At 33.7% G+C, this 13122-nt stretch overlaps 1 long non-coding RNA gene across 1 annotated transcript; it reads left to right on the top strand.

Moving 5' to 3' along the window:
* The first annotated feature begins 425 nt into the window (after positions 1-425).
* Positions 426-12901, top strand: LOC135295371 (uncharacterized). The gene is made up of 4 exons (XR_010357440.1): positions 426-533; positions 10979-11048; positions 11165-11231; positions 12813-12901. It is a non-coding gene; the product is annotated as an uncharacterized LOC135295371 (long non-coding RNA).
* Positions 12902-13122: the final 221 nt, after the last annotated feature.

Genomic DNA, 13122 nt, shown 5'->3' on the forward strand with positions numbered 1-13122 from the left:
TTTCAACCTACAGATAAACATCAAATATTATATTATGGAATAAATTTAAATAATAGGATCTGAAAATATCTCTGCAATAACTCTTTTTAAAAGCTATTTAATTCAAATATGATTGGACATTGTTAAACCAATTTTTTAAGTTCTGTTTCTGAACCACTGACCAACTATTGAACGTAATCTGTGATAGACTGGAAGGATTGCTGGCTTGAAAAATTCCATGCATGTGTGCAGGAGAAAGGTCATGGTCAGGCCTTGCCTTTGGTGAGGCAGTGCCCTACACACCCCACCCTCTCCAGGCCTGCACCCCATCCCTGCGATGACCACCAATCCCTGGCACACCAGAGGCAATAATCCACACCTGTCCCTGGCGCCCCTATCCCAGCTCCTGAGCGGCCAAATGACCAAAGTCCCCCCTGGGGGCAGGGCCTAGGAAAGCCAAAGGGTATTTAATCCAGGAGATGCAGCAAGCACATGTCTTCACCCTACTGCCTCTTGGAATTTCTACCAGCTGAACACCTCTGGAAATAGGAGTGGTAGCTATACTTGTTCTCTTCTATATATTTTCTGGGTTTTTTTTCTGTTTCATCTTCTAATTCTCTCTCGAAGATTTGAGTAACTTAAAATTAGATGGGCTTAGAGTTTACTGAGTTGAATGGACTGAGGTAATGCTTTGTGAAATATTTTGTACTGATTTAATGCTGCTCTAAACTTTTGCCGAAGTTCTCTGCTTTTCCAATGAAGTTCTTTTTGATGTTTTGAGCTCTTAGGAGTATTGTGTCATTATTACTCCCATGTGTGCAACTCTGAGTGCATGAAAAACCATAAACTCTTTTAAGAGGCTTATCTAGTTAGTTTTTTTTGGAGCCTTACAGTTATCTCCACAATAGAAAAATAATACTACCCTAATGAAGTTTTGAGGCACTTCACTTACAAACTCCATTTTTTGGAGGGGACAAGGGATAGTTTGGATATTTTTATTGCCTATGTATTTCTATAAATAGACTAAGAAAATGAAAGAGATTATTCTTTTATCTCTCCACTTTTCCATGATTTATACCTCAGCTCCTGTGTTAGTAAAGGGAAGATGACAGAAATGTGATTTTTACATGGATGTTCCCACAAAATTCTAGATCTACTTTTTTCTTCTGATTTAAATTTGGGTGTGTAACTGTTATCCAAATGGCACGTATTCATTATTTTTCAGTCTGAATTAAGCAAAAATAATGATTCTCAGTAGAAAGCAACATTCAGAGTGGGCCATATTTTTGTGAGACAGATATATTCCATATTTTGCTATAAATTTTAATCAACTCATCTAAAAGGTAGCTATAACTACTTCAGTTGCACCAAAACATCTTTTTTTTTTTTTTTTTACAAACTATTTAGAACAACTTTTTTTGGGTTATGCTTCTTTGGAACTAGCAGTTTTTAATTATGTAGATGTAAACATCACTGATTGTACTTACTCCCACTTACATACCCTGCTTTTCTCTCCCAACAAGCGAAATTCAGTTCCTCTTTACTTAATATTGACTTTCTCTTCCATGCATTGACAGGAATGTTTCTGTTAGACACTCTCACAGCTTTTATATTTAGTTGCTAAAAGGCAGAACGGTAGATGAGCTTCAGCTGTGAAATTCACTGTTTCCATATGGAGCACTCACTGCTCTATTTGCTAAAAGCAAAATTCATTGCAGAATTAAGGCACTTGTAAGTTCTGGGCTGTAACAGCCAGGGTTTAAGTTCCAAGACAGATTTAAGAACTGAAAATTATGAATAAAATACTGTAGGTTCTTACACATTATGTGAAAATCTAACATATGATAAAAATCTTACACAGGATAAAATGTTACTAGCAATGACATCTATGTGTCTAAAACATTTCTAATGTTTAGAATGCTAATATTCTTGAGTACTTGAAGTTGAGGTGAAGAAATTTTCAGTAGCTGGAAAATACAGTGAATATGTTTTAACAGTTTATTTCTTAAAGTAAAAGAGATCATTCTTGTCATCCACATTTCTTGGTATTTTGAACTACAGCATAATTCTTTTCCTTTCTCAGAAATGTTGTATAATAATTGAAAAAAAAAAGTTTCAAATCTGTCATCTCAAGCCTGTCTAAACTCTGCTTGCTACTCCATTAGGGGAAAAAAAAGCCACAACAGTCACCTCAAACAGACATTTTATCCCAGAGCCTTCAGACTATTAGATCTTCTATATTGTTGTATAAAATAAAGTTTCTTAATCTTTAATTCCAAGAAGTTTATAAGTTGATTGCATAACTTTTGCTGGTGATATGTAGTCATAATATTAGTAAAATTGTATTCTGTATCCTGCAAAAGAGAAATCACAGGGAAAAGTTCTGACCTCAGGGAATAGTCATTTAGTTATTAATTTTAAAAGGTGAGACTTCCCTTCCTTTCTTGTTAGTGCATGCAAATTTTTACCTCTTTGCTGTTACTCTTCAGTAAATACTGAAAAAAACAAACAGCGCAAGAGCAACACATCTAGCTCCAGGCTGCATTTTATGCCTCCCTGAATACCCTTTCTCTACATTAACTGTGACACCCTGGGAATAATAACCTGTTGAATGAAATTGCTGTGAAGTGCTCTCGTGACTTCCACTTCTGCCACACTCCCTCATAAACTACATCAACTGTTATGACTTTGTGGTAGCTGTGGTGATTCCTGAAGGGATGTGGGAGTGTTTGGTTGAATGGCAGCTAATTTTGTTTGAGTCATTTAATTTATAGCTCTTGGAACTGATGAACATGGTATTTCATATCGTAAAGGTCAGTAAGTGAAGAGTAAAATACAAAGACAGGTTCAAAGAGAAGTTCACAAAGGTCCACCTCCACAAGGGCAGATGTGCTCACTTCTCAAAAGTTTGATTTAGTTTTTTTCATGTGGGATTTTTATTAAAAAAGAAATACAATTAATTCAAACAGCTACATTTCAGATGCATATATAACCTTCAAAATAAGAAAAATATGTAAATAACTATCTATAACAATATGAGCAGAAAATGTAACTCTCCCATCTGATCCTCAAACAAGTTATACTTCCAAAATTATACAAGCTACCATTCTTATTTATTCAGCTGACTGATTAGCTGTATAGTTTAGTAGTGCAAATACACTATACACTACATTTATACAGGCAAATAAAAAAACATCTGAGTTGCTTTCAAAATACATTAAATTTAACTAATTAAGAGTGTAAAAGCAGAGCTATGACAGACAGTAAAAATCTGTAGAAATGCTTAATCATATCCATTAACTTTCTTCCTAATGAGCTTAACTTTTTTTGATTCTGTGTACTGAGTTTTATGCATACATTTAAGAAGCACAGGAGAAAGCAAAAGGACAAGAAAATGATCATATAAAAGATGTATAGTGTCACAGTATTTTCTCTATTAGTAATGATTTCTATGTAACACTAATATAATTTGTTTAAGCCTATGTACATCTTTAAACAGCATATTTGAGTTTGTATAAAAGACACTAATTAGTTGATCTATTATTTCAGTGTTTCCAAGCAACTTTTCTTTTTGATGGCGAAGAGGAATTTTCTGCATAGTAATAAAAGATGAGACAAATAAATATACTGTGAAGTGATAATTTGTTATCTTTTTGTTTGGCAGGAAATGACAAATCTTTCATTGTGTTGAAAATGAAATTTGTGCCTAATGTGTTGGAACCATTGCACAGTAAAAAGGAGAGCAACTTAGTTTTGTAGGTATCACTTTACTCAGCTGAATTTGACAGTTAAATTCCCTTTATCAAGCCAATAATTTAAATAATAACCAAATTATAGTTCAATGACATTAAATTTGGCGTATTATTTTTTATTTGTATAAATAATTTTGAAAGCTGCAATAAATAACAATTCTTCCAAAAAATAGGACATCGTAAGTGAAATACATGTCAAATTTTGCAGTAATCTGCAGGTTTTGGTGTTTTTCTTCACCTGTTTTCCACACTAGAAGGTTTAACAAGCTTAACAAAAACAGTTTTATTTTACACTTCTATATCAAAATATATACACAGTTTTCATGCCGCATTTTCCAGTTTGTGATATGCAATTTTATAAAACATAAAACAGCTTTTAGTTGAAGATTCAGCATCAATCTCAGCTTGTTACAGGCCCTCTGTGTGAGCTTCATTAAATTCTTTATGCCAGTTGGAGGAAGGAATTTAACCACCTCAGGAGCTTTAAACCAAAGTTTGGAGTTTATTTACTATTCATTATTCTTTGTTCCTTCTGTTTCATTATTCCAAAAGAGGGTTGCAGAAACTAATGTGACTTAGGTGATCAATCACTTAGAGTCAATACTAAAGGGCCATTATAAACAACTCAAGGACAGCTGTCAACAGTTAAAGTGTTTGACATATCTTTGTTTCTTTTTGACCGAACTTGCCTCAGGTGTTTCAGCTCTTTGCCTGCATATGTTTAGAGTCTGAATCTCACAATTTTTCTGATCTGGTGTCAGGATTTAGCATATCACACTGTTCCTTGTCCTTTTACCAGTGAAGTTTGATACTAGAATTCCTTCCTTTAGAGAACTTGATTGTGCATTAGGCTGGGAACTCTCTTAGTTCCTCTTTCTGAGTTCTTGCTTATGTTCCAGCAACTGCTTTGGGCTAAAGAATCAATGACTCTATGCTTCAGGCAGAACCAGAAACCAGACTCTAGAACTATTTTTTTTTTTTTTTGTTGCCTAATACTCTATCATTATCAATGTCTAAATGTCTACTGATTTAAAGTGTCTGAAAAGAAAACATTTCTAGAAGAACTTCTATTTGGCAGTAGAAACCATCCCATCTTCTTTTATGACACTATTTCCAACTGTACCTTATTTATTTCATCAGAGATGTTTCTGTATCACAACCTAGCTAAGTCATTGACATAATCCTAAAAAAAGACGCCTTCATATAGCAAAAAATAGTGGGTTTTTTGCAATAATGACTTTATTTTTAGAAAATTGAACTGATCTTTTCAGCTTTTCAACAAAAAATTAAAAGTTATTTCTTGTACACGTTACTTTCAAAAAATAGTCTGGCTTAAGAATATTATCTACATAAGAGAAATTAACTACAATAAAATTAAGGGTGTCAAACTTGTCTGTGACAATAATCTAATTTTGAGTTAGATTGTCTTTGTAAACTTCCAACATCCTTTTGCAGAATACACCAAAATAATCAACTTTTAAATAAATAAAATAAATTGAAAAATATTGGAAGTAAACTTGTCTATCTCCTTGTTGACCAGCTGTTCATTATAAAACTCTAGAAAATTATTTTTCTCCTTTTAATCTCTTAAATTTATTTTAAATCCAGAAGTTGTTTTTTATCTTTTCCAGGGTAATGAGAAGGAAAATATTGTAAAGGTAGATATACACTTCCATTCTTGATTCTATAAACCTTGTTTGCCCAAGTCATTAGGCTAAGTCGAAATTTCGCACTCATTTTAATTACAAAACATACTTTTTATACATTCTTATAATTTGTGGGGGGTTTTTTGTGTGGTTTTTTTTTTTTTGCTGTTTTCTTTTGTTAGGTTGTTTGTTTGTTTGTTTTGTTTGCTTCTTGGGGTTTGTTCTTGGTACACATGACCTGATGAGGCTGCCTATGAGAAAGAGGTTTGCTTTTGAGTGCAGGACCTACCCATAGCACTATAAAAAATGTGGTCCAGCATATCTTTTCCACAGTAATTATACAAAGTACAGAAATTGTTCTAATTTTACAGGACAAAATTATTTTTCAAAACAGTCATAGTTATCTATGTTAAGGATTTTTCAGAGAACTAACTTGAGTCTTAGAATCAAGTCTTAGTGATGTAAACTAAAATGGCTGCTCTATTTGCAGGTTACAAGTAGTTGCCATTTCCAGTCTGTGAAGCATAAATAAATTCTTCTTCAAGCATAAATAAATTTTAAAATATAGATATATAAAAAAAAGAACAGTATTTTCACAGTACCTTTTTCTGGTTCTCAGTCAGCTCTACAGTGAGTGCACTGATTATTCATCACAGTTCTCTAGTGGAGTACTGTAATCATTGCCTGAAAAGCTATAGTTATATACTTGTACCACAAATAAGCAAGAAAACAGCTGATGCCTCAGCAATGGCAGAAAATTCAACAAAAAGTCAGAATCAAGGAAGAAAATCAAATAAGTTTGGAATTCAGAGAAAGAAATTCTTTTCTGTAGCTAAAGGTTCTTTGAAGCATTTGTTGTGATATTGCCTCTCTCAACCATTTTGGGTTTTTTTTTTAAATGAAGATTTCATTTTAAAAATAAAATTATTTCTCTGATATATAATATTGTGTCAGGAAAAAAGAAATAGAGGAGAAAACAGGAAACAGAGCTGCACTCAAATCATGGTGCAAATTTGTTATAAATTAAGTAAACTTTTGCTTATAGCTTGTCTGTAAAATGTGTCTCCTCAGAGAGTAACATTGAGACTTGTCCCTGCTCAGGGAGAGATGCTGGCGTGCAGCCTGGAGCTATGCAGGAAAGCTCAGTGGGCTCTCAGCTGTCCACTCTTTATGGAATAAGACAATTAATTTATAGTCATATTTGCATAGCAATAATGATGATAGTTGCTTCCATGTATGATTTGAGTCAGACCTTGACCAGCATTATGGTTAGGTAGGCTCATTGCTCCAGTTGTACCTTGCCTATTGTGTTATCTGTCTCCCTCAAAATCTACTTTGAAGATCCATTATGACCACCACTGTCACAGGGAGACCCACAATACTTGCTCTTGAAAAAAAATTCCTTTGGGGACTGAAGTCCTCAGAGAATTTCCTATCAATTTTCTAACAGCTCTGAGCTTACTGCTGTATGTACAGCTCTGTGAACTCTCCTTCAGGGAAGTGACACCAGCATTGACTTGCAAGCTTATAAAATACTTACTTTTTATTATTTGTGGCAGAAAAACACAAAAGAAATATATTTTACATGCCTGTAATCTGTTAATTGTTCTATATAGAATTACGGTTTTGGGATGCTGGCAGTTTAATATGCAAACATGAATGAATTTTATTAAAAAATGGGAAATAAAGATGGAATTTCAGAAGAATATCTTGTCTCAGGAGACTGACTGTAGAAGCACTTCTGAAATTTGTCTTGGAGTTTCTTGCCCTGTTAATGTAGTCAACAATAGCCAATGTATTATCCATCATCCTAGGGTTATGCATGTTAGAACTTCAAGGAGGGGTACATGGCAGATTTGAAAGACTCATTCTTTATTCAGTATAATCACACAGTGAATGACAACAGCTCCACTCCACCCCTGCAGATACCCAATGTATTTTATATTGCCTGCAACAGGAAAATTTTTACCTTGCAAATAAAGGCTTAATATGGGTGAATATGTTGCATTAGCTCAGCTACAGCTATAAAAAAATCACTCCCATTTCTTTTTCTCATACCTGGATTGAAAAACAGAGCAGAATCTCCTTTTTAATTTTAATAACATCATGTATTTTCCTCTTATTACCATGATCCTAAAGGTGTTTTCTAACTTTAATGATTCTGTGCTATTACTGTCATTATAGTTATGGTTTGCACAGTAGCATATAGGTGTGTATGTAAATATATATAAAACACATATATGTTATACATATCTGTATATTATGTATGTCTGTATATATTTTTCAACATATACATATAACATACTCCTTAACACACACCATATATAAAACACTTGGATTGCTCATGATCTGTTTTAAAAGAGCAGCCTGAGACGTTGTTTACTGTTGAGACAAAAAGACCAGAAATTAATTTTTTATATGATCAGTTACTTGTCTTTCCACGAGTCTAAAATGGAATAAAAGCTATGCTTCAGATAAAAAATTTGTATATTTGACACCTAGTAAAGGACGAACTAGACTCCAGTGTGTAAAAAAGGCAAAGCAATATAGAGACATGCTCTTCATTTTTCTCTGTTGTACCATATTTTATAACATGCTACACCAAATAACTCTATGCACCTTCCATGGTTTTTCTACCTATACACTGGAAAAGGAAAATAAACTTTCCTCTTTCAAGCTCTTAATCATGTATCTTCTTTCTGCTAATAATGTAGGGGAACTTCAATAGTGAAGAAATGGAAAAAATATTTACTCAGGTGGTTCACAACTGAAAGCTAATTTAGCATTTCATCAAATACAGATACATAGGTGGTGACCTTAGCTGGTTAACCAATTTGCTTTCTTTTAAAACTTCAGCTGCAGATATGATTTTTTTCTTACTTTTATTAAATTTCTGTATTTCTTGTTTTGTGATCTCAATCAATAATATGAACTTGAAGTCTGAAAAGGTCATAACAAATATTCTGTACATTTCCATATCTGAAAACACTCTGCTAATGCTCTCGCTGACCCATCACTAGGGTCAAGTTGTTCCCTTTTCATAACAACAAGTACCTCATTTCTAAGGAAATGTGTTCTTTCATTTTTAATGCAACTTGACAGTTTTGACAGGGAAAGATAATGACAGTGTAAAATAGCTTTCAAAAAAGTTCAAAGACTAAAAAAGATATGTACATGCTACATAGCTTTTGAACTGTTCAAGAAATTGAAACAAAATTATTTATGGTGCTGTATGAATGCTAATAATATGCATCTAGTATCAAAAGGATGAGACTCTCAATGTTAGTTACAGGTAGCTGTCTTTGGTAATGAAAGCAGATTGTGCTTACTCATTGCAAAGAAGTATTTGAGCTGGCCATTTTAGCACACTCGTGCTTGTTGTAAACTTCCCTTGTTCTAACTCATGTTACTGACTCTTAAGTCGAAATGTTGTAGATCTGGGGAGTAATCAATATATTCACTTTGCACACGTAGTGATGCAACCCCGGCTAGCAACTCAGCACCACACAAGTGCTCACTCAGTACCACCCACAGTGAGATGGAGGGAGAATAAGATGTGTAAAAGTGAGAAAACTTGTGGGTTGAGAAGATACAAACAGTTTAAAACTAAAAAAAAAAAAAAAAAAAAAAAAAAAAAAAAAAAAAAAAAAAGGAGAGAGAGAGGAACAAGCCAGTCACTTTCTTTAAGATTGAATGTCTCTATGCCAGTTTTAGAATTCTGCAAACTTGTTTTGCTGTGCAAAACTTCAGAAAATGACATCTACTCTGAATATTGCCTTGCCCTATTAAAATAACTGATGCAATTTTATATAAACATGTCTCATCTATAGCTATGCATCACTCAAACTGCAATATTTCACTCTGATTTTACTTGATTTAGTCATTCTTGGCACCTTTGTTAAAAAACTTTGTATCTACCAACATAAAATGTTATTCTTAAATTCAAATTCCCAATTGTCATAGAAGAAAAAGAAATGCTAAATCTTGAAATTCTGATATTTTTTAAATGTAGACAGCTGTACACATATTCTCATGAACAAATGAAAACACAGGAGTTTTCAGCATTACCAGATAAAAAAAACATGTTTCAGGGAATCGTTCTGGAATTCAGGCTATTTTACAAAAAATGATGCTGAAACAACTGTAATGTTTAGTAGAACACATTTAAAATGAAGTGTTGAACTGCTATTTTATCTCCATGAATTTAGTAAGATAAGTTTAACCTCTGAAACTTTAAATGAAACCACTACTGTGATCATAAAAATGAAGAATAGAGGTAAAAATACTTCATTTTTTTAAACATTCATAGGATTTAATCTTTCTTTACCTCCAGTCTTACAAATTCAAGTTTTCAATTTAAGATAAAATATTTTAAAATATATTTGTTTACCGAGGAATAAATATCAGGTACAGAATGTACATTTGCATGTTAAGCAAAAAAATGAAGTGCACTAGTTTCTCTCTTTATATCACAGTGGGTGGGATGATCAGATTTTTATGCTTAAAATAGAGATGAACCTCAGAATAGAGATGAATCTTCTTTTAGAACATGAATTTATTTTTGAGTCTGGGCTTTGAACTCCATCATAAGCATATAGGCCTTGGATTTACTCTAGATAAAGCAAAAAATTTACTTTATTACTTTTAAGAGGTAATATAAAAGATACTTTGTAAATTCTGATGTAATAGTGTGATTTTACTCAGATTTTTGAGATTTTATAATAATAAAATTACAGAACTTTAGAGTAGAATAGAATAGTACAATTAATTTGGTTTGGAATAGATATCCTGAAATAATTCCCTCTCATTCTGTCAGTGGGAGAACAGACTGCCCCCCACCTTGCTACAGCCTCATTTCAGGTAGTAGTATGGAGTGATAAGGTTCCCCCAAAGCATTCTTTTGTCCAGATTAAAAAACACAAACTCCATCCTCCACCTGAAACCTGTACACCAGACCATTTACCAATTATTTTGATCTTCTTTGAACATGACTAATACACAATCACTTGTTAATTGATGAGATGCAGACTGATTGCAAATGTCAAAACATAATCTGTTCTGCAGAGGAATCCCTAACCTCAGACCTAGCAGGAAAAACAGTGTAAAATAGTGTATAGAGTGTTAAAAACAGAGAGAGAAACACTTCTGTCAAGAGAATCTGAACATTTTTTGTGTAATTTCAAAGAGTTAACTGTAGAATACACTTTGACATAACCTTACTGCTTTCTGATAGGAAAAGCAAGAGAACTTTATTGAAAATTATGCAATCCTGATCAATTATTGATTTGGGCAAGTTTAACTGCAGCCTACTGGACATATGGGTGAATTACAAGTGTGTTAGAATGGGATGTAATTGGTAATATCAATACCATCAGATGCTGCAGGAATACTATATTTGGTAGAAGAAAACTATGCTCTTTTCCCTGCAGGAACTAATTAGTTGTGGACTAGCAGCTCCAGATAACTTTGAAATCCCCTATCTAAAAGTATTTGGCAATTCAGCAACAAATATTTTGACTTTTATTTGAGAAATTATTTCCGCTGGGTCAAATTCTAAGGCTTTCCCTGGTTAATGTTCTGCAACTTGCTTTGCCCCTCTAGATATGAATATTGATGCCTGAATCTGCTAACTGGCAATGTGTTGTCTGAATAAGACATTCAGTACATGAAGGTAAACGGAAAAAAATATTCCCTTATTTAATTACTTGGATTTATTTTAAAAAGAGTATTGATTGAGAAAGGAATAAAACTTTTAAATGTTTCTCAGCTCTTTATTTATTGTTACAGATGCCTTTTCTGATCTCTAAGAATTCAGACCTAAACAAATGCTTTTGGAATTCTATTTATCATACAGGTAATTTTTTGAACTATTTTCTTAAATCACTTCTTATTTTCATCTTCACCTTTACCTGAAGCACTAGAATAAATGCAACCTGCTTCAAGTAAAAAAATAAATAATAAAAAAGCTAAATCTATCTTCTTAATGTTTACTGCATTTTAGTATAGATAGACCTAAATCAAGCTACACTTCAGGGTTTCTGAAGTTCTGAAAGTCGCTAGAAGCAACTTTCTCCTTGTATTTCTGTCTCAGCTTGGCACAAGTTATACACTGTACCTCAAAGAGAAAGTGTTTTTACAAGGCTTCCAGCCCCAGAGGGGCTAAAATCTCTACAGCAATTTAGAAAATACAGACACATAGAGACAGTATGACTAAAAAGAATTGGTAGACACCTGGTTCCTGTCTCACTTGGACCCATCTTCAGAGTCCATGACAAGTAGGATGCTTTTCAGCAATGCTCATGGATTGTCTGAAATCCAACCTAATGCATCACCTAGAGCTTTTAAAGCCTAGAAACAGCTGTACAGCATCCAGCTGATTGTTTCAAGGTATGATTAGTATTAGCGATTAAAACAGCATTTAAGGCAGTCAGACACAGTGAGACAAAATTAACTCTTAGGGAGTCCAGTGCACAAGTCTTGCCTTTCAGAAGAGGCAATGTCAGGCAACAGTGTGAGGCTTGTACAGGGTAAAGACTCTGTTCTATCCCTTAAGTCTGGACCAAAAGATATCTCCAAGAATATATTACAATATATACAAGTACAATAGAAGAAGATACTACAATGTCTACAACATACTACATCTGCAAGTCCATATCTTGATCCTGAGATTTTAATTTGCACTTAAGCATGCAAGCTGCCTATAAGATGCATAATAAGACAGAATAATTTAAAACATGGCAGTTTTGTGCTGAGAATAGCTACCAAAATTATTTAAGACAAGAACACAAGGGAAATAGAATTAAAATTTTTACCTGACATCTCGAACTCTGCAATTACAAAGACAGGGTGAATGAAGTAATTGAAGAAATTACAGGCATGTCTCCATGTCATAGACTGGCCACCTGAGGGTAAATATTTTAATTTCTTATGGAAAATAAACAATAAACACTTAAAGCCATGATTAAAAAATCATACCTTTTGCCCAATTAGCTAGAACAGGAGTTAGTAGGATTCAGCAATGTGCAGTACAAGTTCCAACTCTGTAAGTTACCACATACATCTGCACATAGAAGGGAGCTATCACAGCATTTACAGAGGTCTCATGACTTTCAGAAGCAGAAAGAAACTCTGGGATCCTCCAGGACATCTCAAATGGCACAAAACATTTTGTTTAAGCAACTGGATCATATTTCAGACTTTTTCTGTTTATTAAAAAAGCCAGATGAATCAACTCAAACATAAGTTGGACACCTCAGGTTATAAAAAATTGAATTTCACTTCATGACTATCACTGGAGTGTGTGAAGGCCTCACACTGACCTCAATCAGGGCACTTTAAGACTCTGTGAACGTTTAGGGTGTGGACAGTCTACTCCAATGCATTACTGTCTCTTTAACAGAACATGTTTTCTTACATGTTTCTATTTTCATCGAAGCATGCTGGCTTCCCACCTAGGGCATGTTTATAGAGCCCAGACCCATGGCACAGCAGGTAAAGAAGCCAGATGGCTGAGGGTTTGGTTTGGTTTGAATTTAGTTTATTCAAAAGAGCTAAAAATTTGGTTAAACTTGTAATTTTAGAGATTTGCACACCCACAACTGGAGTTGTAGGCATGTGTGGGGCAAAAATACCTACTATGTAAGGCATCCAAGCAGTTAGTTTGAAGGTCTCATGCTGGTCTGATTGATAAAAGAATCAGATAGTTATCTGAGAAGTTTTATAGAACTTAACTCCGACTTCAATAA

This window comes from Passer domesticus, chromosome 2, assembly GCF_036417665.1.
Source record: "Passer domesticus isolate bPasDom1 chromosome 2, bPasDom1.hap1, whole genome shotgun sequence".
Lineage (NCBI taxonomy): Eukaryota > Metazoa > Chordata > Aves > Passeriformes > Passeridae > Passer > Passer domesticus.